The 23,096-nt window shown below is 52.3% G+C and overlaps 1 long non-coding RNA gene across 1 annotated transcript; it reads right to left on the minus strand.

Moving 5' to 3' along the window:
- Nucleotides 1–975: 975 nt before the first annotated feature.
- LOC134343027 (uncharacterized) lies at nucleotides 976–10,925 on the minus strand. Its single transcript, XR_010017144.1, has 3 exons — nucleotides 10,792–10,925; nucleotides 6,851–6,960; nucleotides 976–1,458 (listed from the first exon to the last, which is right to left on the minus strand). It is a non-coding gene; the product is annotated as an uncharacterized LOC134343027 (long non-coding RNA).
- Nucleotides 10,926–23,096: the final 12,171 nt, after the last annotated feature.

Genomic DNA, 23,096 nt, shown 5'->3' on the forward strand with positions numbered 1-23,096 from the left:
ACAGCCTCGCCCTGCAGAAGATGGGAGTGGCAGAGTGGAACATGGGGTCCCACACTGATTCTAATGATAGGGATATGTTGGTCATAGTAGGGTAAAAAAAAAAATCCCCGTGAATACGGACACATTGGTCTTACACTGATCAACATTGATACCCGTGGACACAATGGATGTTTCCAATAGTGGGAGAGTCTAGGACCAGAGGCCACAGCTTCAGAATACAAGGACATCACTTTACAACAGAAATGAGAGGGAATTTATTTAGCCAGAAGTCGATGAATCTGTGGAACTTTTTGCTACAGATGTCTGTGGAGGCCGAATGATTGGGTGTATTTAAGAGGGAGGTTAACACAAGGAGATCTGCAGATGCTGGAATTTCAAGCAACACACATAAAAATTGCTGGTGAACACAGCAGGCCAGGCAGCATCTATAGTAAGAACTATCTCTTCTTTCAGTTAGTCCTGACGAAGGGTCTTGGCCCGAAACGTCAACTGTATCTCTTCCTAGAGATGCTGCCTGACCTGCTGCGTTCACCAGCAACTTTGATGTGTGTTGCTTGAATTTCCAGCATCTGCAGAATTCCTTGTCTTTGCGCCTATAGATACTGCCTGGCTTGCTGCGTTCACCAGCAATTTTTATGTGTGTTGCCTAAGAGGGAGGTTGTTAGGTTTGGATTAGCCAGGGTGTCAAAGGTTATGGGGAGAGGGCAGGAGAACGGGGGTGAGTGCTAGAATAAAACAGACATGATGGAATGGCGGAGCAGACTCAATGGGCCGAATGGCCTAATTCTACTCCTATGTTTTATGATCTTAATGTGGCAAAAGCCCCGCACAAGCCAGTCACAGAACCCACCAGCTTCACTGACTCCTTCACAGGAGGAGGTGCCTGGTCTGGCCCAGACCTGACTGGAGCCACAGCAAGCCATATAGTTCAGGGGTAATTAGGGATGTGCATTAAATGCTGGCAACACCTACATCCAGTCAACAGGGCTGCGGCAGACAGAAAGCGATATCACTCCGTTTATTTAAGTAGTAAGAGAGAACTGACAAATAGACACTCAACATCAGGTCAAAAGGAAGCCTGCAAGTACGATGAGCTGTTTGGGGGGGTTCAGTTTCAGCTGGTTTTGTCCACAGCTTCACAAGTCCGGTGATGTTTCTCCATGTTTGCCAGTGCTTTGGCAGAGTGCACAGGGGAAGCAGTGTGTCTCCCACCTGTCACGGCTTAGGAGGGACCGGCTGGTGTACCCCTCCCAGTGGAGAATCCAATGCTTGGGAAAACAGCATCGAGAGAATAAAAAGAGTTACAGTCCTCAGACGGGACCAGCCGGAAGGTCTGGACGGGAGAGAGCCCCAGAATACATCGGAGAATCATTTCCTGGGCTGATTCAGGGTAGGCAGTGGTTGCCTCATCAGTGTGCGATGTTTTATTAACCCGTGTGTATTTTCCATCCAGAAACACTGTGAAAACAAAAATAAAATAGTCATCCTGTGAATGGAAACAGAAGTACTAGCAGCCTTCTTGGCCCTGAAAGCCTGCTCCGTCATTCAATATTACAGCTGATGCTCTACCTCAAAGCAACATTACCAATTTTCCCTCATACTCCTTGTGTACAGAAATCTGTCTAGCTCTCACTTAAATGTATTCATCCTCTTGGCCTTCCACAGTTGGTATTCCACACGTTCACCACCCTCTTGAAGCAACTTCTCAGCTCCGTTTTGAATTGCTGGCCCTGTAACCAGCTGGGCCCAGTGTGGATAGGAATCCCTCTCATTCACCCAGACCTTACCTAAACAGAATACTTGCTCTAATCTCTCCTCCGACAACAGTCTCACTCTCCCAGGAACCAGTCTGGTGAGCCTTTGTTGCAAACGGGCAGTCAAAACTGCCCAACGCATCACTGGCAGCAGTCTACCCTTTATCAGGGTAGAAAGGTGCCAGAAATGGGCCAGTAACATCATGAAGGATCCCGCCCACCCTGCTCATGGACTGTTTGTCCCACTCCCATCAAGCAGGAGGCTACATAGCACCCATGCCAGGTGCAACAGACTGAAAAACAGCTGACTTCCCGAAGCAGTAAGGCTGACCAACACCTCCACCCACTAAAGGCTGATTTATACTTCTGCGTCAAATGGACGCCGTAACCTACGCACGTTGTGAGCATTTATACTTGTGCGTCGGTGTGTCTGCGTCGCTCTGCAATTTGCGCACGTCGTGCGTGCGCACACACCTGCCCGCGCAAGGCTTCATGGTCATGGTAGTCTTTCTTGGGGTAAACAAGTTTAAAGTGAGCATCTTTTATCATGAAAGCAAAATGTGTCCTCCATAATTTCGGAGGTCTGTAAAGCTTTATGGAAAGCATTGCAGCCAGAGTTCCTTCCCTGCCCTTCAGTCGCCCAATGGGAAGCTATTGCAGCGTAGGAGGAAATGCGATGCTACCAAGCGGACCGATCACAGTTGTTGCGGTCTGCGTTGCCGCGACGCGTAGTTACATTTTGGGAGAGGTGCGCGTCAGGCTACGGGGTAGGGATCCGCGTAGACTCTGCGTAGGGTTCGTGGCGACGCCGTACCTACGGCATCAATTTGACGCAGACCAGCCTTAACCACCCATCCACACCCCCAACCACCACTACTCATATCATTTCTTGTCAGTCACCTTACGTACAGACACTCCTGTGCCCAGTGTCACTTTATGGACAAACAATCAATGTATATAAGCTATTTTATGTTTTTATATTTATCTTGCTTTTTAAATTATTTTTGTGCTGTTTATCTTTTCTGAGCTGTGTCAGATGCGGAGTAACAATTATTTTGTTTTCTTTTACACTTGTGTACAGGAAATGACGTTAAACAATCTTGAAATGTCGGCCCAGATCAGAGGCGAGAAAACGCCTCTGATCTGGGCCGACATTTACATGCTGGGCGGCACCTAATTAATTAGCTTGTTTACTTCGGCTTTTTTCTTAAAGATGTGCTGGGTGCATCCTGCATGCTTCGCGGCCTGGAGGTTGGGGACCACTGGCATACAGTAGTCAGGAGTATTAATCTGCTGGAGGATGTCAGTGGGTCAAGCAGTTGATGTGGGGGTGGGAGAGGAACTCTGCATTGAACCACTGCATCTGACTGAAGTTGCCGAAGTTTCAGGACAAAATCCTGCTTCTGCACTTGATTGTTGCTCTAGATTCCAGCATCAGCAGCCCCTTATAGCTCCGGGAGTGGTCTCACCGAGGGTGTAGTATTTAAAGGGGTTAGCCTTATTTGCCACATGAACATCCAAGCACAAACAGCCAAATGCGTCATTTGCACCAACAATCAACACAGTCCGAGGATGTGCTGAGGGAGGCCCGCAGGCGTGGCCACACCTCCAGCATAAACACAGCACGCCCACAACTTTCTAACCCCAGCCCACGTGTCTTCAGACTTTGCGTGGTCAGGGGGAGTAGGCACAAGCTCCCCCACAGGATGGCAGTGGGAGCTGAACCCCAGTCTTACGGCCGGCACTGTAAACCGTTACCATGCTACGCTACCGTGCTGCCAGCTATACTGATAGTTAGACATCTTTGTTCCTGTACTCAAAGCGTCTTGTAATGAAGATTAACGTACCACTTGCCATGTTAACTGCTTGCTGCGCCTTCAGTAACTGGTGTACACGTCTCAGCCTGAAACGTCGAATGCATATTCATTTCCATAAATGCTGCCTAACCTGCTGAGTTCCTCCAGCATTTTGCGTGCGTTGCTTTGGATTTCCAGCCTCTCCAGCATCAAGGACACCTTCAAAAGGTGATAGCTTAAGAAGGCAGCATCCATTATAATGGACTCCCATTACCAAGGACATGCCCTCTTCTCATTGCTACCATCAGGGAGGAGGAACAGCAGGTACGGCAGAATTTCTCGTGTTGATAATACCTAGGCCCTTTCCATTCCAGCATATTTATTTTAGAGATACAGCATGGAACAGACCCTTCTGGTCCTCCAGCAATCCACCGATTTAACCCCAGCCTAATCACAGGACTACTTACAATGACCAATTAACCTACTAACCGGTACGTCTTTGGACCGTGGGAGGAAACCGGAGCACCCGGAGGAAACCCACGCGTGCACGCACGGGAAGGAATGTACAAACTCTCTTAGAGCACGCAGGAATTGACCTCTGAACTGCGACGCCCCGAGGAGTAACAGTGTCGCTCGCGCTAACCACAACGCTATCGTAACGAGGACTATAACATGCCCGGTATTTAATACCACGTCTGAGAAATTCCAGGGAGGTCTGCAGTCAGCCAAGGCAAACAGAAGAGTTGGGTTGTTGCTTTCATTGAGATCTTGTGCCCCCCCCCCACCCCGCCATACTGAGTATTCTGACTGGATAAATTACTGTTGGGTATCGAGGTGCCACTGGATAGGATCGGAAAAATGCTGCAGAGGGCTGTAAACTCAGCCAGCTCCAGCATGGGCACCAGCCTCCCCAGCATCGAGGACGCCTTCAAAAAGTGATAGCTTAAGAAGGCAGCATCCATTATTCAGGACCCCCATCACCCAGGACATGCCCTCTTCTCAATGCTACCATCAGGGAGGAAGTACAGTAGCCTGAAGGCACACACTCAATGTTCTAGAAACAGCTTCTTCCCCTCCACCGTCAGATTTCCGAATGGTCCAAGAACACGAGCTACTCATTATTTTGCTAATCACAAGAGATTCTGCAGATGCTGGACATCCGTGTGTCCCGAAGGACAATTGGTGATGATGATCATTATTACACGCTTGGGGGGGGAAGGTATGGAGATCTTGAGATGCCCAGACGTCAAGATCCCCCTCTCAGCCTCACCAGTGCAGTCCAAAGGAAAGTTTATGAAGCGATACGCTTGGCACCAGCTTGGCTGCAGGAGCTGCGGGAAGGACATTCAATGGCGTCCAGCCCCCTGAGCGGCCCCACTCCGGACTTGCTGTCTGGGTTTACTCCCATAGCCTTCGTCTCCCTTGAGGCTGCCCACGAGGCAGTGGGGCTATTTACCCACAGCTGGGGATCTGGTTCACGAGCACCAGGGCGTGTCCACACACCGGTGGGGCTGCCTGCTGTGCGTGCAGGGGCCAGGCCTCCTCCCCGTCCTCTGTAGTTCAGCCCGCGTCCAAAAGGAGTTCAGTTTCCGTGTGCTGCCAGCGAAGAGGCACTACGTGAGGCTTGCAGTTGGAGAGGCAGTGTACTGGCAGAGAGAGACTTACACATTCAGCTCTCCTTTCCGTGAGACCGATAGCCAGCGGTGGAAGCTGAAAATGACAGTGACAAGCACTGACCACTACACTACCACACTGGACACACCCCGACAACCATTTCGACACCCAGAGTAATACAAATACTCCGGAGGAACCCAGCAAGTCAGGCAGCATCCACAGAGAGGAATAACCAGTCAACATCTAATGAAGGGTCTCGGCCTGAAATGTCGACTCTTTATTCCCACTCTGCCTGACCTGCTGAGTTCTTCCAGCATTTTGTGTGTCACTATTGTGCTTTCTGCACTCATTTACTTTCTAAATATTTCTTATGGTAACAGAGTGATTTTTAAAAAATGTGCGGCCCTCCACAGCTACCGTTAATCTACAAATTTTGCGACACGTCAGTGAGAATAAACCCGATTCTGAGGATGACGACTCAGGAAGGTCAGCATCTCCTGCCCTATCCCTGTGGTTTGTGGGGGTTAGAGATCTCCCACAGGTCAAAGCACAGCAGACTTCATATCCCTGGAAAACACGAAGGAACCAGAGGTCCCTGGGTCACGGTTTCACAGTCATTAATACCAGCATTTTATTTGGGATCTATTTACTGCAATAAAATTAAATTTCACAGCTACTATTAGATTTGAACTACAGTCTCTAGATCAATATCTGTAGATGTACATCCAGTAGCTTAAGGTTCCTTAAGGATTTTGTTGCGGGTGTGGAGGTGGGGAAATAAGCTCCCCCTATCTATTAAATACCTCCAATGGTGTGTGCCTCAAATAGCCTCTGACAACCAAGTCCAGTTCCTGGTCTTTACGTGTGGTTTAGCTACTAAGCCCAGTGAAGCAGCTTCTACTGACTGAAGGAGCAAAGACGGGTTACTGGCTCCTTAAAACCAGTCGCTTCCGGCCCCCAAACCCCCTCCCCCGTACAAACGGCAGACGGGGCTCACCAGCTGTGGCTGGTAGCTCATCTAGAAGGAAAACTCTGATCTCAAATCTCTGCTGCCTTACGACTACAGGTATACCCATTCACGGGGAAGGCAGTAAACCCGGAGGGAAAAATCCGCAGCTGGAGTCCCTAAGCCAGTCCTACATTGAATTCAACGCTGACTGGCAACTCCTGTGATGCTTCTGGTGCCAAACTGTATCGGTCTCTGTCGTTCCTTTGGGTTCATCAGATGCGTGGAGAGGGGGAGCTTGCTACATGGGCAACAGCTTGCCCTCCATATCATACAGTCCAGGCTTGTGTATCTAGACAGCTGGGGTGCAATATCCATGGTTGACCCTGACCAACAGAGGCCCTCACACCCTCACTGCACCCCAAACCGAACTCGGTGTCCAAACCAATGTCCCTCAGACCATTTATTGCATGCTGGACGGAGAGACACAGACTCACTATTCCTTTACAATGCTCTTTAATTACCTTCACTTCAATCCCTAATGAGGCCTGGTCTGGTAAATGTCTCCAAGGACCACTGGGAGGTTTGAGAGACAGACAGGGAGATATACAGAGACGCAGAGAGATGGTAAACATTGAGGAAACAGCAATGCCACTGACTCTGACTATAGTATTCAGCCCTGTTGGATTTCACTGGCTGAATCTTCCCTGTGCCCACTTTCCCTGCATACCGCCACTTACCATCAGTTTGTTGACACGGAGGAGAGAGACCTGGAACTCGGTGACCTTCTGCAGATTGTCTTGGAACCTCACCAGCTGGGCGTTGAGCTCCTCGACAGCCTCAGCCAGCTCTGGAAAAACACGGGAGGCAGTTAGAAGAGACTTGGGGGGGGGGGGGGAGATAGGGGTGGATGGTGTCACACAGGGCCAAGGTAAGTGAGGGGCTAGGGCGCAGGAAAGGCAGGTCTGGAGGGAGCAAGTGGGAGTGCTAGAGGCAGGAGGGTGAGGACAGGGGAACTTGGAAAGAGGGAAGGTGAGAACAGGGGAGGAGAGGGGAGGTGAGAACAGGGGAGGAGAAGGAGGAGGAGGAGGGGGAGAAGGAGGAGGAGGAGGGGGAGGAGGAGGAGGAGGGGGAGGAGGAGGAGGGGAGGAGGGGGAGGAGGAGGGGGAGGAGGGGGAGGAGGAGGGGGAGGAGGGGGAGGAGGAGGGGGAGGAGGGGAGGAGGAGGGGGAGGAGGGGAGGAGGAGGGGGAGGAGGAGGGGGAGGAGGGGAGGAGGAGGGGGAGGAGGGGAGGAGGAGGGGGAGGAGGGGGGGAGGAGGGGGGAGGAGGGGGAGGAGGGGGAGGGGGGGGAGGAGGGGGGGAGGAGGGGGGGAGGAGGGGGAGGAGGAGGGGGAGGAGGAGGGGGAGGAGGAGGGGGGAGGAGGGGGAGGAGGGGGAGGAGGGGGAGGAGGGGGAGGAGGGGGAGGAGGGGGAGGAGGGGGGGAGGAGGGGGAGGAGGGGGGAGGGGGAGGAGGGAGGAGGGGGGGAGGAGGGGGAGGAGGAGGGGGAGGAGGGGGAGGAGGAGGGGGGGAGGAGGGGGGAGGAGGAGGAGGGGGAGGAGGAGGGGGAGGAGGGGGAGGAGGAGGGGGAGGAGGAGGGGGAGGAGGAGGGGGAGGAGGAGGGGGAGGAGGAGGGGGAGGAGGAGGGGGAGGAGGAGGGGGAGGAGGGGGGGAGGAGGGGGAGGAGGGGGAGGAGGGGGGGAGGAGGGGGAGGAGGGGGAGGAGGGGGGGAGGAGGGGGAGGAGGGGGGAGGAGGGGGAGGAGGGGGAGGAGGAGGGGGAGGAGGGGGAGGAGGAGGGGGGGAGGAGGGGGAGGAGGAGGGGGAGGAGGAGGGGGAGGAGGAGGGGGAGGAGGAGGGGGAGGAGGAGGGGGAGGAGGAGGGGGAGGAGGAGGGGGAGGAGGAGGGGGAGGAGGGGGAGGAGGAGGGGGAGGAGGGGGAGGAGGAGGGGGAGGAGGGGGGGAGGAGGGGGAGGAGGGGGAGGAGGGGGGAGGAGGAGGGGGAGGAGGGGGAGGAGGGGGAGGAGGGGGAGGAGGAGGGGGAGGAGGGGGAGGAGGAGGGGGAGGAGGGGGGGAGGAGGGGGAGGGGGAGGAGGGGGAGGAGGAGGGGGGAGGAGGAGGGGGAGGAGGGGGAGGAGGAGGGGGAGGAGGAGGGGGAGGAGGGGGAGGAGGGGGAGGAGGAGGGGGAGGAGGGGGAGGAGGGGGAGGAGGAGGGGGAGGAGGGGGAGGAGGAGGGGGAGGAGGGGGAGGAGGGGGAGGAGGGGGAGGAGGAGGGGGAGGAGGGGGAGGAGGGGGAGGAGGAGGGGGGAGGGGGAGGAGGAGGGGGAGGAGGAGGGGGAGGAGGAGGGGGAGGAGGAGGGGGAGGAGGGGGGAGGAGGAGGGGGAGGGGGGGGGAGGGGGAGGAGGGGGAGGAGGAGGGGGAGGAGGGGGAGGAGGGGGGAGGAGGGGGGAGGAGGGGGGAGGAGGGGGGGAGGAGGGGGGGAGGAGGGGGAGGAGGAGGGGGGAGGAGGGGGAGGAGGGGGAGGAGGGGGAGGAGGGGGAGGAGGGGGAGGAGGGGGGAGGAGGAGGGGGAGGAGGGGGGGAGGAGGAGGGGGAGGAGGGGGGAGGAGGGGGAGGAGGAGGGGGAGGAGGAGGGGGAGGAGGGGGGAGGAGGGGGAGGAGGAGGGGGAGGAGCGGGAGGAGGAGGGGAGGAGGGGGAGGAGGAGGGGAGGAGGGGGAGGAGGAGGGGAGGGGAGGAGGAGAGGAGGGGAGGGAGGAGGAGAGGAGGGGAGGGGAGGAGGAGGGGAGGGGAGGAGGAGGAGAAGAGGGGAGGGGAGGGGGAGGAGGAGGGGAGGGGAGGGGAGGGGAGGGGGAGGAGGAGGGGAGGAGGAGGGGAGGGGAGGGGAGGGGAGGGGGAGGAGGAGGGGAGGGGAGTGGAGGGGGAGGAGGAGGGGAGGGGAGGGGGAGGAGGAGGGGAGGGGGAGGAGGAGGGGAGGGGAGGGGGAGGAGGAGGGGAGGGGAGGGGGAGGAGGAGGGGAGGGGAGGGGGAGGAGGAGGGGAGGGGAGGGGGAGGAGGAGGGGAGGAGGAGGGGAGGAGGAGGGGAGGGGGAGGGGAGGGGAGGGGAGGGGGAGGGGGAGAGGGGAGGGGAGGGGGAGAGGGGAGGGGAGGGGGGAGGAGGGGATGGGAGGGGATGGGAGGGGATGGGAGGGGATGGGAGGGGGGAGGAGGGGAGGGGAGGGGAGGGGGGAGGAGGGGAGGGGAGGGGGGGAGGAGGAGGGGAGGGGAGGGGGGGAGGAGGAGGGGAGGGGAGGGGGGGAGGAGGAGGGGAGGGGAGGGGGGAGGAGGAGGGGAGGGGAGGGGGGAGGAGGAGGGGAGGGGAGGGGGGAGGAGGAGGGGAGGGGAGGGGGGAGGAGGAGGGGAGGGGAGGGGGAGGAGGAGGGGAGGAGGAGGGGAGGGGAGGGGGGAGGAGGAGGGGGGGGGGGGGGAGGAGGAGGGGAGGGGAGGGGGAGGAGGAGGGGAGGGGGAGGAGGAGGGGAGGGGGGAGGAGGGGAGGGGAGGGGGGAGGAGGGGAGGGGAAGGGGGGAGGAGGGGAGGGGAGGGGGGGAGGAGGAGGGGAGGGGAGGGGGGGAGGGGGAGGGGAGGGGGGAGGAGGAGGGGGAGGGGAGGGGGGAGGAGGGGGGAGGGGAGGGGGGGAGGAGGGGGGAGGGGAGGGGGAGGAGGAGGGGAGGGGGAGGAGGAGGGGAGGAGGAGGGGAGGGGAGGGGAGGAGGAGGGGAGGGGAGGGGGAGGAGGAGGGGAGGGGAGGGAGGAGGAGGGGAGGGGAGGGGAGGGGAGGGGGAGGAGGGGAGGGGAGGAGGGGAGGGGAGGGGGGAGGAGGAGGGGAGGGGAGGGGGGGAGGAGGAGGGGAGGGGAGGGGGAGAGGAGGAGGGGAGGGGAGGGGAGGGGGGGGGAGGAGGGGAGGGGAGGGGGAGAGGAGGAGGGGAGGGGAGGGGGAGAGGAGGAGGGGATGGGGAGAGGAGGAGGGGAGGGGGGGAGGAGGAGGGGAGGGGAGGGGAGGGGGGGAGGAGGAGGGGAGGGGAGGGGGGAGGAGGAGGGGAGGGGAGGGGGAGGAGGAGGGGAGGAGGAGGGGAGGAGGAGGGGAGGGGGAGGGGAGGGGAGGGGAGGGGGGAGGAGGGGAGGGGAGGGGGGAGGAGGGGAGGGGAGGGGGGGAGGAGGAGGGGAGGGGAGGGGGGGAGGAGGAGGGGAGGGGAGGGGGGGAGGAGGAGGGGAGGGGAGGGGGGAGGAGGAGGGGAGGGGAGGGGGAGGAGGAGGGGAGGGGGAGGAGGAGGGGAGGAGGAGGGGAGGGGGAGGAGGGGAGGGGGAGGAGGGGAGGGGAGGGGGAGGAGGGGAGGGGAGGGGGGGAGGGGAGGGGAGGGGAGGGGGAGGGGGAGGGGGAGGGGGAGAGGGGAGGGGGAGGGGGAGGGGGAGAGGGGAGGGGGAGGGGGAGAGGGGAGGGGGTGGAAGGGGAGGGGAGGGGGTGGAAGGGGGAAGAGGGTAAATATGTGGTGGGTCGGCGGGAGGGGAGGTGCTGGGTGTCGGGACCCCGAGAGGGTTGAGGGGGTGGGGACCCGGTCCCGGTCCCGGGAGGGTGGGGTGGGAGTTTAGATCGCGCCCCGCTCTTCCCGCACCTCTCGCCTCCGACATGACAGCTGGTGGCCGACCAGCCACCGCCGCCAATTCCCGCCGTCGCGTCGGTCCGGCGGAAGGTGGCCGACCAGCGGCCGTCGGTGAGTGGGAGCAGTTGCGGAGTTGCTCAACGCCGGAGCAGCCAGTTCGTCACTTTGGACCGAGGATATACAGTGTAACACTGTTTATGTGTAGTACAGCACAGGAACAGACCCGTCAGCCTAAGATGTTTGTAGCAAACACAATTCCAAATTAAACTAAGCTGCTTCCGACTGCACAGGATCGGAAAAAGATGTAAACTCAGCGAGCTCCATCATGGGCACTTCCAACCTCCCCAGTACCCTGGACATTTTCATAAGGCAATGCCTCAATAAGCCATCTCTTTTCCCACAATTTATCAGCTATATGTATATTTAAAATATTTTATATACAGTAATTTACAGTTTTTCCACGTATTGTACTGTATTGCTGCCGCAAAACAACAAATTTCACGACATATGTCTGTGATATTAAACCTGGTTCTGACTCTGATCCTTGTCCTCTGTCCCCTACATCACGCGTCTGTGTGAAATCCTCTAAAGCGCCACTGTCATACAGTCCTGTGCAACAATATTAACATGTAAAAACATTCTATAGAGCAAAACTGCTTTCAAAAAGAATTAAATAAAAAGTTTCTAAATATCAAAAAATACCATAAAGAGCAGTAAACGGTAAAAAAAAAACTAAATCAGATCAATATTCGGGGTGACCACAAAAACACTTAAAAAGTACATCAATTTTTCTTAGCTACGCTGTTGTGCAAGTTTTATTTTAAAATAATCGGCTGGTAGGTTGTTCCAAGCATCTTGGAGAACTTGTCACAGCCCTTCTGCAGATCTGCTGTCCTGCCTGCTTCATCCTCCCGGGGTAGTCCCAGAAAGCCTTGATGATGTTGAGATCAGGGCTCTGAGGAGTCCTCCCATCTGAAACCAGATTTTAAAACAAGGTGCCTGAGATTTTCACACAGTACCGGAGCTGGGCCGTACCCTCCAAATATCCGGACCTGCCTCTCAGTTTTTTTGCACTACCTTACTTTCCATTTTTCTATTTTCTATTTATGATTTATAACTTAAATTTTTAATATTTACCATTGATTTGTAATCCAAGGAGCAGGAAGTGCAGAATCAAATATCGCTGTGATGATTGTACGTTCTGGTACCAATTGTTTGGTGACAGTAAAGTATAAAGTACTGAAACTGATTCTACCACTATCCCAGGCACTGAAGTAACTTGCCCTGCACATCCCCTTTAAACTCCACACACACACAATGTACGTCCTCCAGTATAACGAAATACGAGATCATCCTTCCCCCTGCCCCTATCGAGTTCAAGTTTATTGCCATCTGACTGTACACACATACAACCAAACAAAAGAACACGGTGTACCCACAATATAGTTCTCATACGCAGCACACTAAATAAAATATTTCCAGAAATAAGTTAATAAAATATAATTCAAAGTGAATGTAGTGAACAGCACAGGTAAACAGTAAACAACTCACTGTTCTTGTGATGAGATCCCGGTGGTGGCAGTGTATTCATTAGTCTCACAGCCTGACATGAGAAGCTGTTACCCAGTCTGACAGTTCCAGTCCTGATGCTCCTGAACCTCCTTCCTGATGGTGGTGGGTCAATGGGATTGTGGAGTGGGTGGTAGGGATCCTCAACAATACTTTGCGCCCTTTCCTTTGCTCCTTTCTGTTATCAGGACTGGTCTTACCTCTCAAAACAGTACTTTCCCTGTACAGCGCAACAACTCCACCCAGCTTTCCCCCGCAAGAAACAAAGACTGTTACATAGCAGCCAGGGTTTCAACAAGGCCACAGGTACGGTCCTGTCCCTCAATATCCATGTTCAGGTGTGGTCCTGACCCCCAGTCTCTGTGTTCAGGTACAGTCCTATCCCCCAGTCTCTGTGTTCGGGTGTGATCCTGTCCCTCAATATCTGTGTTCAGGTACGATCCTTTCCCCCAGACTCTGTGTTCAGGTACGATCCTGTCCCTCAGTCTCTGTGTTCAGGTGTGATCCTGTCCCTCAGTCTCTGTGTTCAGGTGTGATCCTGTCCCTCAGACTCTGTGTTCAGGTGTGATCCTGTCCCTCATTCTCTGTGTTCAGGTGTGATCCTGTCCCTCAGTCTCTGTGTTCAGGTGTGATCCTGTCCCCCAGTCTCTGTGTTCAGGTGTGATCCTGTCCCTCAGACTCTGTGTTCAGGTGTGATCCTGTCCCCCAGTCTCTGTGTTCAGGTGTGATCCTGTCCCTCAGACTCTGTGTTCAGGTGTGATCCTGTCCCTCAGTCTCTGTGTTCAGGTGTGATCCTGTCCCTCAGACTCTGTGTTCAGGTGTGATCCTGTCCCTCATTCTCTGTGTTCAGGTGTGATCCTGTCCCTCAGTCTCTGTGTTCAGGTGTGATCCTGTCCCCCAGTCTCTGTGTTCAGGTGTGATCCTGTCCCTCAGACTCTGTGTTCAGGTGTGATCCTGTCCCCCAGTCTCTCTGTTCAGGTGTGATCCTGTCCCTCAGACTCTGTGTTGAGGTACGATCCTTTCCCCCAGTCTCTGTGTTCAGGTGTGATCCTGTCCCTCAGACTCTGTGTTGAGGTACGATCCTTTCCCCCAGTCTCTGTGTTCAGGTGTGATCCTGTCCCTCAGACTCTGTGTTGAGGTACGATCCTTTCCCCCAGTCTCTGTGCTGGTCACAGATAAGGCAAATTGCCAGTTGTCTGCAACAGAGAGTGCAGAGTTCACAGCCAAAACCAAGGCAGCAGACAAAGTCCGTGCTGACAGACAGCCTCCCTGGGGAGGGATGGTGAGAGAGCACTGTTTTGTGGGAAGGACATGGGGCGGTGGGATTGTCACACTGTGGGAGGGAAGTGAGGAGAGTTCGTTACTCTGAGGAAGGGAAGTGAGGGATTTTTACTCCGTGGGAGGGAAGTGAGGGATTGTCACTCTGTGGGAGGGGAATGTAGGAGGGAAGTGAGGAGATGAATCAGGTTTAGCTGAAGTTCACTGTCATTTAGCCATACGCATGCATAACCCTCGCCAAAGGAAACAACGTTCCTCCAGATGACAGTGCAGAAAACTGACACACAGCAAGTGATATCACCATGAGTAAAGTTAAGGTGAATTTACAACACAGGTTAAAAAGTAAACATTATAATGCTACTGTGGGTGGCGGGGCGGAGATGCGTCCCTACCAAAGGAGGTGTGAGGTGCTTCTTCCCTCCGCTAGCCTGCAGGGTGGGAAAGGGGTAGCCCCCCCCCAACAAACAGGGTCACGTGAAACCATGGGAGCAGGTGGTGGATGTTCATACGAGCAGCTGGTGCACATCACAAGTCCTGGTTATGTGACCACTGACGTCAGGCAGACAATCTCTGAAGAGTATTGATAATGGCTGGGGACACCCATCTTGTAAAGACACTGCCCAGAAGGCAGCAATGGCAAACGACTTCCGTAGAAAAATTTGCCAAGAACAGTCATGGTGATGGAGAGGTCTTGATCACCCACGTCATACAACACGGCGCACAGCCACACTCATTCTCAATGGTAACCTGGGTGGTGTCAGGGAGTTCAGTTGTCTCACAGCCTGGGGGAAGCTGTTCCCCATCCTAACAGTCCCGTGTCCTATTGCTACTGTACTTCCTGCCTGATGATGGCCGGGGGGGGGGGTCAAAGAGAGAGTGCAGAGTTCATTCACTAAGAATGTTGTCTGAATTTGGACGGATGGATTATTGTCTCTGGGGCGCTGGACGGGGACTGAGGGACAACCTGATCGAACTTTATAAAGTTATGAGAGGCGTGGATACGGTAAGCAGTCCGGATTTTCCTCCCAAGAGAGAAATGTCAATGGCGAAGGCGTTGGAGTTTGTGCAATTCCATTACAGCTCGGGCCATCAGAGTTCGGAATTCAATTCCGGTGCCATCCATTGGGGGTTTGTATGTTCACCCTGTGACCACGACGTATGTTCGCCCCGTGACCATGACGTATGTTCGCCCCGTGACCATGAGGGTTTCCACAGTCCTAAGATGTAACAGCTTTTTGGTTAACCTGTCTTTGTAAATTGTCCTGTGGTGAGGCTCTGGTCAAGTCGATGGGTTGCTGGGTGGTGAGGCTCGTTGGACTGGGAAGGCCTGTTCTGCACTGCATGTCTGAATACATAAACAAGAAGCCACAGGTTTAAGGAGACTGCACAGTGGTCAGTGTACTGCGCCAGCGACTGGGGTTCAATTCCTGTCACCGCCTCCGAGGAATCTGTACAATCACCCTGTGACCATGTGGATTTCCTCTGGGTGCTCTGGTTTCCTCCCACTTTCCAAAGGCGTACGAAATGTAAAGATCAGTAAGTCGTGGGCCTGCTGCTTGCGGGCTGCCCCCAGCACAAACTTGGACGTTAGCGCAAAATGAGGCATTTCACTGTACGTTATGATGTCACACCTGACAAATAAAACTAAACTTTAAAGCTGAAAGGGGATGTGAGGGATATGTTTTCTGACACAGGGAGAGTCTAGAACAGGCTGCCAGGGGCGGTGGTGGAAGCAGATATGATGACAGTATTTAAGAGACATTTAGACCATAGACGTGGGAGCAGAATTAGGCCATTTGGCCCATCGAGTCTGCTCCGCCATTCCATCATGGCTGAATTACTATCCCGCTTAACCCCATTCTCCTGCCTTGTGACACCCTTACTAATCAAGAACCTATCAACCTCTGCTTTAAGTACACCCAATCACTTAGCCTCCACAGCCGTCACCATCCTCAGACTAAAGAAATTGCTCCTCACCCCTGTGCTAAAGGGACTTCCTTCTGTTCGGAGGTTGGTCCGTCATATCTCATCAAATTTAGACAGACACATGAACGTGAAGACTATGGAGGGACGTGGATCGTGGACGAGCAGAGGTATTTGGCTTCCTTTGCCATCCTGGTTGCCACAGACAGAGTAGGCCGAAGCTCTTGCTCCTGTCCTCTAGTTAACCAGGTGATTTTAAAGGGAGCATGGGAAATGGTGCCCTGGTCAAATGATAGAGACATGGCGGGTGGCAGGCAGCAAAGAAATCAGGGCCCAGTCAGATGAGAGGGAGTGCAGGACCCACGGTCTGGATGAGTGTTCAAAGCTCAAAGTAACTTTGTTATCAAAGTATCACCCTGAGAGTCATCTTCTTCTGGGCATTCACCGTAAACACAAGAAACACAATAGAATCAATGGAAGACGCCCCCAACAGGACGGACAAACAATCAACGTGTAAGAGGCAACAAAGCATGCAAAGAGAAAAAGGGAAATTAAAATAATAAGTAAATAAATAAGAGATAAATATCGAGAACTTGAGATGAAGAATCGTTAAAAGTGAGTCCCTAAGCTGTGGGCACAGTTGAGTGACGGGGCGAGTGAGGGGAGAGGGTGAACTGTGCCCCCCGTGTGTGGCTGGGGAACTTTATACTTTATTGTCGCCAAACAATTGGTACTAGAACATACAATCATCACAGCGATATTTGATTTTGCACTTCACACTCCCTGCATTACAAATATTAAATATTAAAAGTATTAAAAATTGTTATAATTAGTAAATATTAAAAATTTAAATTATAAATCATAAATAGGAAATAGAAAAATGGAAAGTAAGGTAGTGCAAAAAAACCGAGAGGCAGGTCCAGATATTTGGAGGGTACGGCCCAGATCCAGGTCAGGATCCGTTCAGCAGTCTTATCACAGTTGGAAAGAAGCTGTTCCCAAATCTGGCCGTACGAGTCTTCAAGCTCCTGAGCCTTCTCCCCGAGGGAAGGAAGATGGCTGGGTGGGTCGTGTCCTTGATTATCCTGGCAGCACTGCTCTGACAGCGTGCGGTGTAAAGTGATTCCACGAACGGAAGATTGGTTTGTGTGATGCGCTGCGCCGTGTTCACGATCTTCTGCAGCTTCTTTCGGTCTTGGACAGGGCAACTTCCGTACCAGGTTGTGCTGCACCCTAGAAGAATGCTTTCTAGAACACCAGATTTATCACCCGATGAGTAAGATGCTGAACGATTGTGATTTCCCAATGGATGGAGAGTGTATGATTGGAGATTTCCTGTGCTAGGAATTGCAGCTCTGGCTTTGCTGGAGGATCATCACTCTGTCTGAGGGTCAGTAAAGTTAGTCTACCTTCAGTGACGACTGTGTAGGGGGGCTTTGTCCACCAATGAGGGACAGTGTGTGAATGGGACTGGAATCTCACCCCCCCCACCCAGTGAGGGTCACTCTGTGTGTGGGACCTGATTCCCTGTGAGTCTCAGAGTGTCTGACCCTTCTGCCAGAGAGAGGGGGTGTGTGTGTATGTATGTGTGTGGAAGGTGGGGGATCCGTCCCCCACCCAGAAATCCTGTGAGGGTCAGTGAGTGAAAACCACCTCCAGTCCATGTCCAGTCCATCATCCCCGATGACAGAGAGAGCTTTCCGACATTTTCTTTTTATTTCCCTCTTTCGTATTCTCTCTCTCCTCTCCCTTCTGCACATTCTGCAATGTACCGTGTATACTCTCTTTCCCTCCCTCTTTCTCCTTCATATCCCCCTCTCTCATACTTCCATCTCCCTCATTCTCTCCCCTCCCACCCTCCCATTTCTCTCCCCCCCAGCTCTCTCCTGAACCCTCTCTGCCCAATAAGCTCCTCATCTCCATTTCTTTTGATCCCTCCTCTTTCTCTTTCCTCTCCAATTCACTCTCCTCTTTTTTCCTCACTGAATTCCCTCACTCTCCCTCCAAAGTCTCTCCTATTCCTTCCCCTCCCCCTCTCCCCTGCCCCTCTCTCCCCTCCCTCTTCTCCCATGCACTCCCATTTACCTGCTTCTCTACCTCCAACCTATTGAGTCTCTCCCCATTCCTTGCTTCCTACCACCTTGCCCTCATCCCTCCAGCTCCCCTCTCCCCATCCCCTTCTGACTCTTTTCCTCCGTTGGTTGTTCTTCTTTCATACAAACATGTTCTACCCCCTGGAATCAAAACAGGGTGTTCAGCCCAACTTATCCATGTCTACCTGAGTTAATCCAACTTGCCTGCATTTGGCCCGTGAACCTTCCCTGTCCACATCCCTAAAACATGTCTTTAAAACCATCTTTATACTCCATCTACTGCACTCTCTAGCAGCTCAGTCTGTACACTGGAGAGAATTCTTGGGGATAGGATCTTGAGTTTTTGGAAAAACGTGGCCTAATTAGGGAGAGCTAGCATGGCCTTGTGTGGGGCAAGTCATGTATTACCAACTTGAATGAGTTTTTTGATGAGGCGACGAGGGTGATTGATGAAGGTAGAGCTGTGGAAGTTGTGTACATGGATTTTTTTTAGTAACGTGTTTGACAAGGTCCCTCATGGGGGCTCATCCAGAAGATTAAGATGCATGGGGTCCATGGTGAATTGGCCGTTCGGATTCAGACTTGGCAGACAGAGGGTAGTGGACAAAAAGACTTATTCTATCTGGAAATCTGTGATTAATGGTGTTCCACAGGGATCTGTACTGGGACCTCTGCTATTTGACGTATACAGTACATAAATGATCTGGATGAAAATGTAGATGGGTGGGTTCATAAGTTTGCAAATAACATTAAGTTTAGCGATGTTGTGGATAGTGTTGGAAACTGACAAGAAGTACAACAGGATATTGATCAGTTGCAGGTATGAGCGGAGAAATGACAGATAGAGTTTAACCTGGCCAAATGTGAAGTGCTGCACCTCGGCAGGTCAAATGCAAAGAGACAGTAAACTGTTCAGGCCGAGAGCCTTGATGTACAGAGGGATCTTGAGGTTCAAGTTCACAGCTTCCTGGAAGTGTCTACACAAGATGATAGAGTGGTTAAGCTGAAAGACAATAGCATGCTTGCCTATATTAGTCGAGGTACTGAGTTCCAAAGTCGGGAAGTTATGTTGCAGCTTTATGAAACTTGTTAGGCTGCATCTGGAGTATTGCCTACAGTTCTGATTGCCCCCATTATAGGAAGGATGTCGAGGCTTTGGAGAAGGGGCAGAAGAGGTTTACCAGGGCATTGCCTGGATTAGAGGGCGTGTGCTATAACAAGAGGTTGGACAAACTTGGGTTGTTTTTGCTGGAGCACTGGAGGCTGAGGGAGATCAGATAGATCATGAGAGGCATAGATAGAGTCGACAGTCGGCAGCTTTCTCCAAGGGTTGAAATATCTAATACTAGAGGGCATGCATTCAAGGAGAGAGAGGGTAATTTTAAAGGAGAGGTGAGGGGCAAGTTTTTCACACAGAGAGCGGTGGGCGACTGCAATATGCTGCCTCGGCTGGTGGTAGGGGCAGAAACGTTAGAGACTTTTGAGAGATGTTTATACGGACACATGAATGTGAGAAAAGTGGAAGGATATGGACATTGTGTAGGCAGAAGAGATTCGTTTAGTTAGCCACTCGGTTACTATTTAAAAAATGCCGGTGAACGCAGCAGGCCAGGCAGCATCTCTAGGAAGAGGTACAGTCGACGTTTCGGGCCGAGACCCTTCGTCAGGACGAACTGAAAGAAGAGATAGTAAGAGATTTGAAAGTGGGAGGGGGAAGTCTGAGATGATAGGGGAAACCGTACCTCCCCTTCGTACCCCATTTGTTATTTATTCATTTATTATTATTATTAATTTTTTTTCTCTCTCTCCTTTTTCTCCCTCTGTCCCTCTGACTATACCCCTTGCCCATCCTCTGGTTCCCCCCCCCCTTGTCTTTCTCCCTGGGCCTCCTGTCCCGTGATCCTCTCATATCCCTTTTGCCTATCATCTGTCCAGCTCTTAGCTCCATCCCTCCCCCTCCTGTCTTCTCCTATCATTTCGGATCTCCCCCTCCCCCTCCCACTTTCAAATCTCTTACTCACTCTTCCTTCAGTTAGTCTTGACGAAGGGTCTCGGCCTGAAACGTTGACTGTACCTTTTCCTAGAGATGCTGCCTGGCCTGCTGCGTTCACCAGCAACTTTTGTGTGTGTTGCTTGAAATTCCAGCATCTGCAGATTTCCTCGTGATTCCTAATTTAATTGGTTTGGGGCAACAATTGGCTGAAGGTCCTGTTCCTCTTCTCCTCACCATCTTATAAATCTCTGTAAGGTCACTTCTTAGCCTCCAGGGTCACTCCAGGGATAAAAGAAAGACCCAGCCTATCCACTCTCTCCTCACAACTCAAACCCTCCTCTGCTGGTAACATCCCTGTATATCTTTCCTGCATCCTCTCCAGCTTAATGCCATCCTTCCTATAGCTGAGCAATTAGAACTGTACATGGTACTTAATAAGATCATGACTGATCTGATTGTGATATCAATTGTTCATTCCCACCAACCCCAAGTTACCTTTCACCTCCTGTTGCTTTTTAAGCTCTTGTTTAACAATATTCTGATTAGTTAATCTGAGCAACCATCCCAGTTTGTGCCCCCTTGCTGCACTGCATTGTAGACACATTAAAACATGTTTTATATGTACATTATAGATACATTAAAGCATGTTTTATATGTACATTGTAGACACATTAAAGCATATTTTATAATGTAACATTGCAAATACATGGTGGTATTTATCTACTTATGCACATTTTATTCCATATTTTCCCTTTAATTTCTAACTTTACTTTTATATGATTCTTTATAATTGTGGAATGTCGTTTTTTGTTGAAGTCACACCCTCATCAACACACCACTGCAAATTTCTGATAATGTATATGGTGAATAAAGTTGATCCTTGATCCACTGCCATTTGAAAAGGAGATTTCCAGAAGACCATAAGGCATGTATCATTATTACGTCATTTAGCTGTTCTTACCCCCATTCTCCTGCCTTCTCCCTTTTGACACGTTTCCTAATCAAGAACCTATCAACTTCCACTTTAAGTACACCCAGTTACTTGGTCTCCTCAGCCATCTGTGGCAATGAATTCCACAGATCTACCTCCCTCTGGCCAAAGAAATTCCTCCCCATCTCTGTTCTAAATCGACTTCTTCTAACCTGATACAAAGACTTGTGACCAAATGAGAGCGATAATTTCAACTCACGTCTATCTAAAACAGGTGACTTTGTTTATGACTCCCGACTTCTAGATGGTCCCACAAGACAAGACATCTTCTCCACATCCTCCCAGTCACAGCCCCTCAGGATGTTGTATGTTTCGGTTCTAGTTCTATCATACTCCCTACGGGCACAAGCCTAACTTGTTGAACATTTCCCTGTGGGTCTGCCTGCCTTTTCCAAGCCTTGCAAGCCTCTTTCAAACTGCTCCCAATGCAGCAACGTCCTTCCTTGAAAAGGAGATTGCTGCTCTTCACAGCACTCCAGATGCCGTTTTAGAACTGATCAAAATTTACAGAAGCATAACATTTCCACTTCTGTTTTCAACTCCCTGAACAATAAATGATTTCCTAATTAGTCACCGCGCCTGTATTCTCATATAGAACATAGAGTAGCACAGTACCAGCCCTTTGGCCCACAGTGTTGTGTCAAGCCTTTAACTTACTCCAAGATCCCTTCCCTCCCACATAGCCCTCTATTTATCTTTCATCCATGTGTCTATCTAACAGCCTCTTAAATGCCCCAAAGTATCTGCTTCCACCACTCACAACTCTCTGTGTCAAAAGCCTACCTGACAGCCACCCCCCACACCTTCCTCCAATCCTCACAAAGTCATGCCCCTTTGTATTAGCCATTCAGTCCTACTCTCTAGCAGTCCAATCAATCTGTTTATGAGGTTGCCCTGATCCACTCTCTCCCACCCTCCCTCTCCACACTTACTTCTTCACTATCCACTATTCCCATTCACAATCCCTCCCTGTCCCTGTCTCCCTGCTCTGAGTGAAGACACTCCTTCTCAGTTCAGTTCTAAGTGTCTTGTCCATGTCATAGAACTCAGAACAGTAGAGCACAGATATATAACCATATAACAATTACAGCACGGAAACAGGCCATCTCGGCCCTTCTAGTCCGTGCCGAACTCTTACTCTCACCTAGTCCCACCGACCTGCACTCAGCCCATAACCCTCCATTCCTTTCCTGTCCATATATCTGTCCAATTTAACTTTAAATGACAACATCGAACCTGCCTCAACTACTTCTGCTGGAAGCTCGTTCCACACAGCTACCACTCTCTGAGTAAAGAAGTTCCCCCTCATGTTACCCCTAAACTTTTGCCCTTTAACTCTCAACTCATGTCCTCTTGTTTGAATCTTCCCCACTCTCGATGGAAAAAGCCTATCCACGTCAACTCTATCAATCCCCCTCATAATTTTAAACACCTCTATCAAGTCCCCCCTCAACCTTCTACGCTCCAAAGAATAAAGACCTAACTTGATCAACCTTTCTCTGTAACTTAGGAGATGAAACCCAGGCAACATTTTAGTAAACCTCCTCTGTACTCTCTCAATTTTATTGACATCTTTCCTATAATTCCGTGACCAGAATTGTACAATTTATACAATTATACAATTTCAACATTACATCCCAACTCCTATACTCAATGCTCTGATTAATAAAGGCCAGCATACCAAAAGCTTTCTTCACCACCCTATCTACATGAGATTCCACCTTCAGAGAACTGTGCACCATTATTCCTCGATCCCTCTGTTCTCCAATCATAATTTTCTCTTTCCCTCTAGCTCTCCCCTCACTTTCTCTAAGTCTTAATTTCCCACTATCCACCTTCCCCACCCCTCCCTCAACTATTTCTTTCACCCTTCCCTCACTCCCTCCATCCCCTCCTCTCCCTCATATTCCCTTCACTCACTTCTCCATCGTTCCCTCATTTCCTGCTGCCTCTCTTCCCTCACTTCCTCTCTTACCTCTTGCACTCTTCTCTCTTCTTCCTCGTTTTCTTTTTTCCACTCCTCATCATGTTCTCTCTCTTTCACTTCCATCCCTTCCTCCCCTTCTGTTTCTTTTGCCCTTTCCCTTCCTCAATCTCTCTGTCCTTTGCTGTCCTTCTTTTGCCTCCCATAAGACCATAAGATGTCATTCAGCCCATTGAGTCTGCTCCAACATTTCATCCTGGCTGATCACAGATCCCATTCAACCCCATACACCTGCCCTCTCACTGTACCCCTTGGTGCCCCAACCAATCAGGAATCTATCAACTTCTGCTTTAAATATACCCATGGACTTGGCTTCCACCACAGTCTGTGGCAGAACATTCCACAGATTCTTCTCTCTTTGGCTAAAAAAAATTAGATCATAGTTGATTTATTTTCTTTCTCAACCCCATTCTCCTGCCCTTTCCCCATAACCTTTGACACCCTTACTAATCAAAGTACACTCAACCTCCAGTTTAACTATACCCA

Source organism: Mobula hypostoma, chromosome 2 (genome assembly GCF_963921235.1).
Source record: "Mobula hypostoma chromosome 2, sMobHyp1.1, whole genome shotgun sequence".
NCBI lineage: Eukaryota > Metazoa > Chordata > Chondrichthyes > Myliobatiformes > Myliobatidae > Mobula > Mobula hypostoma.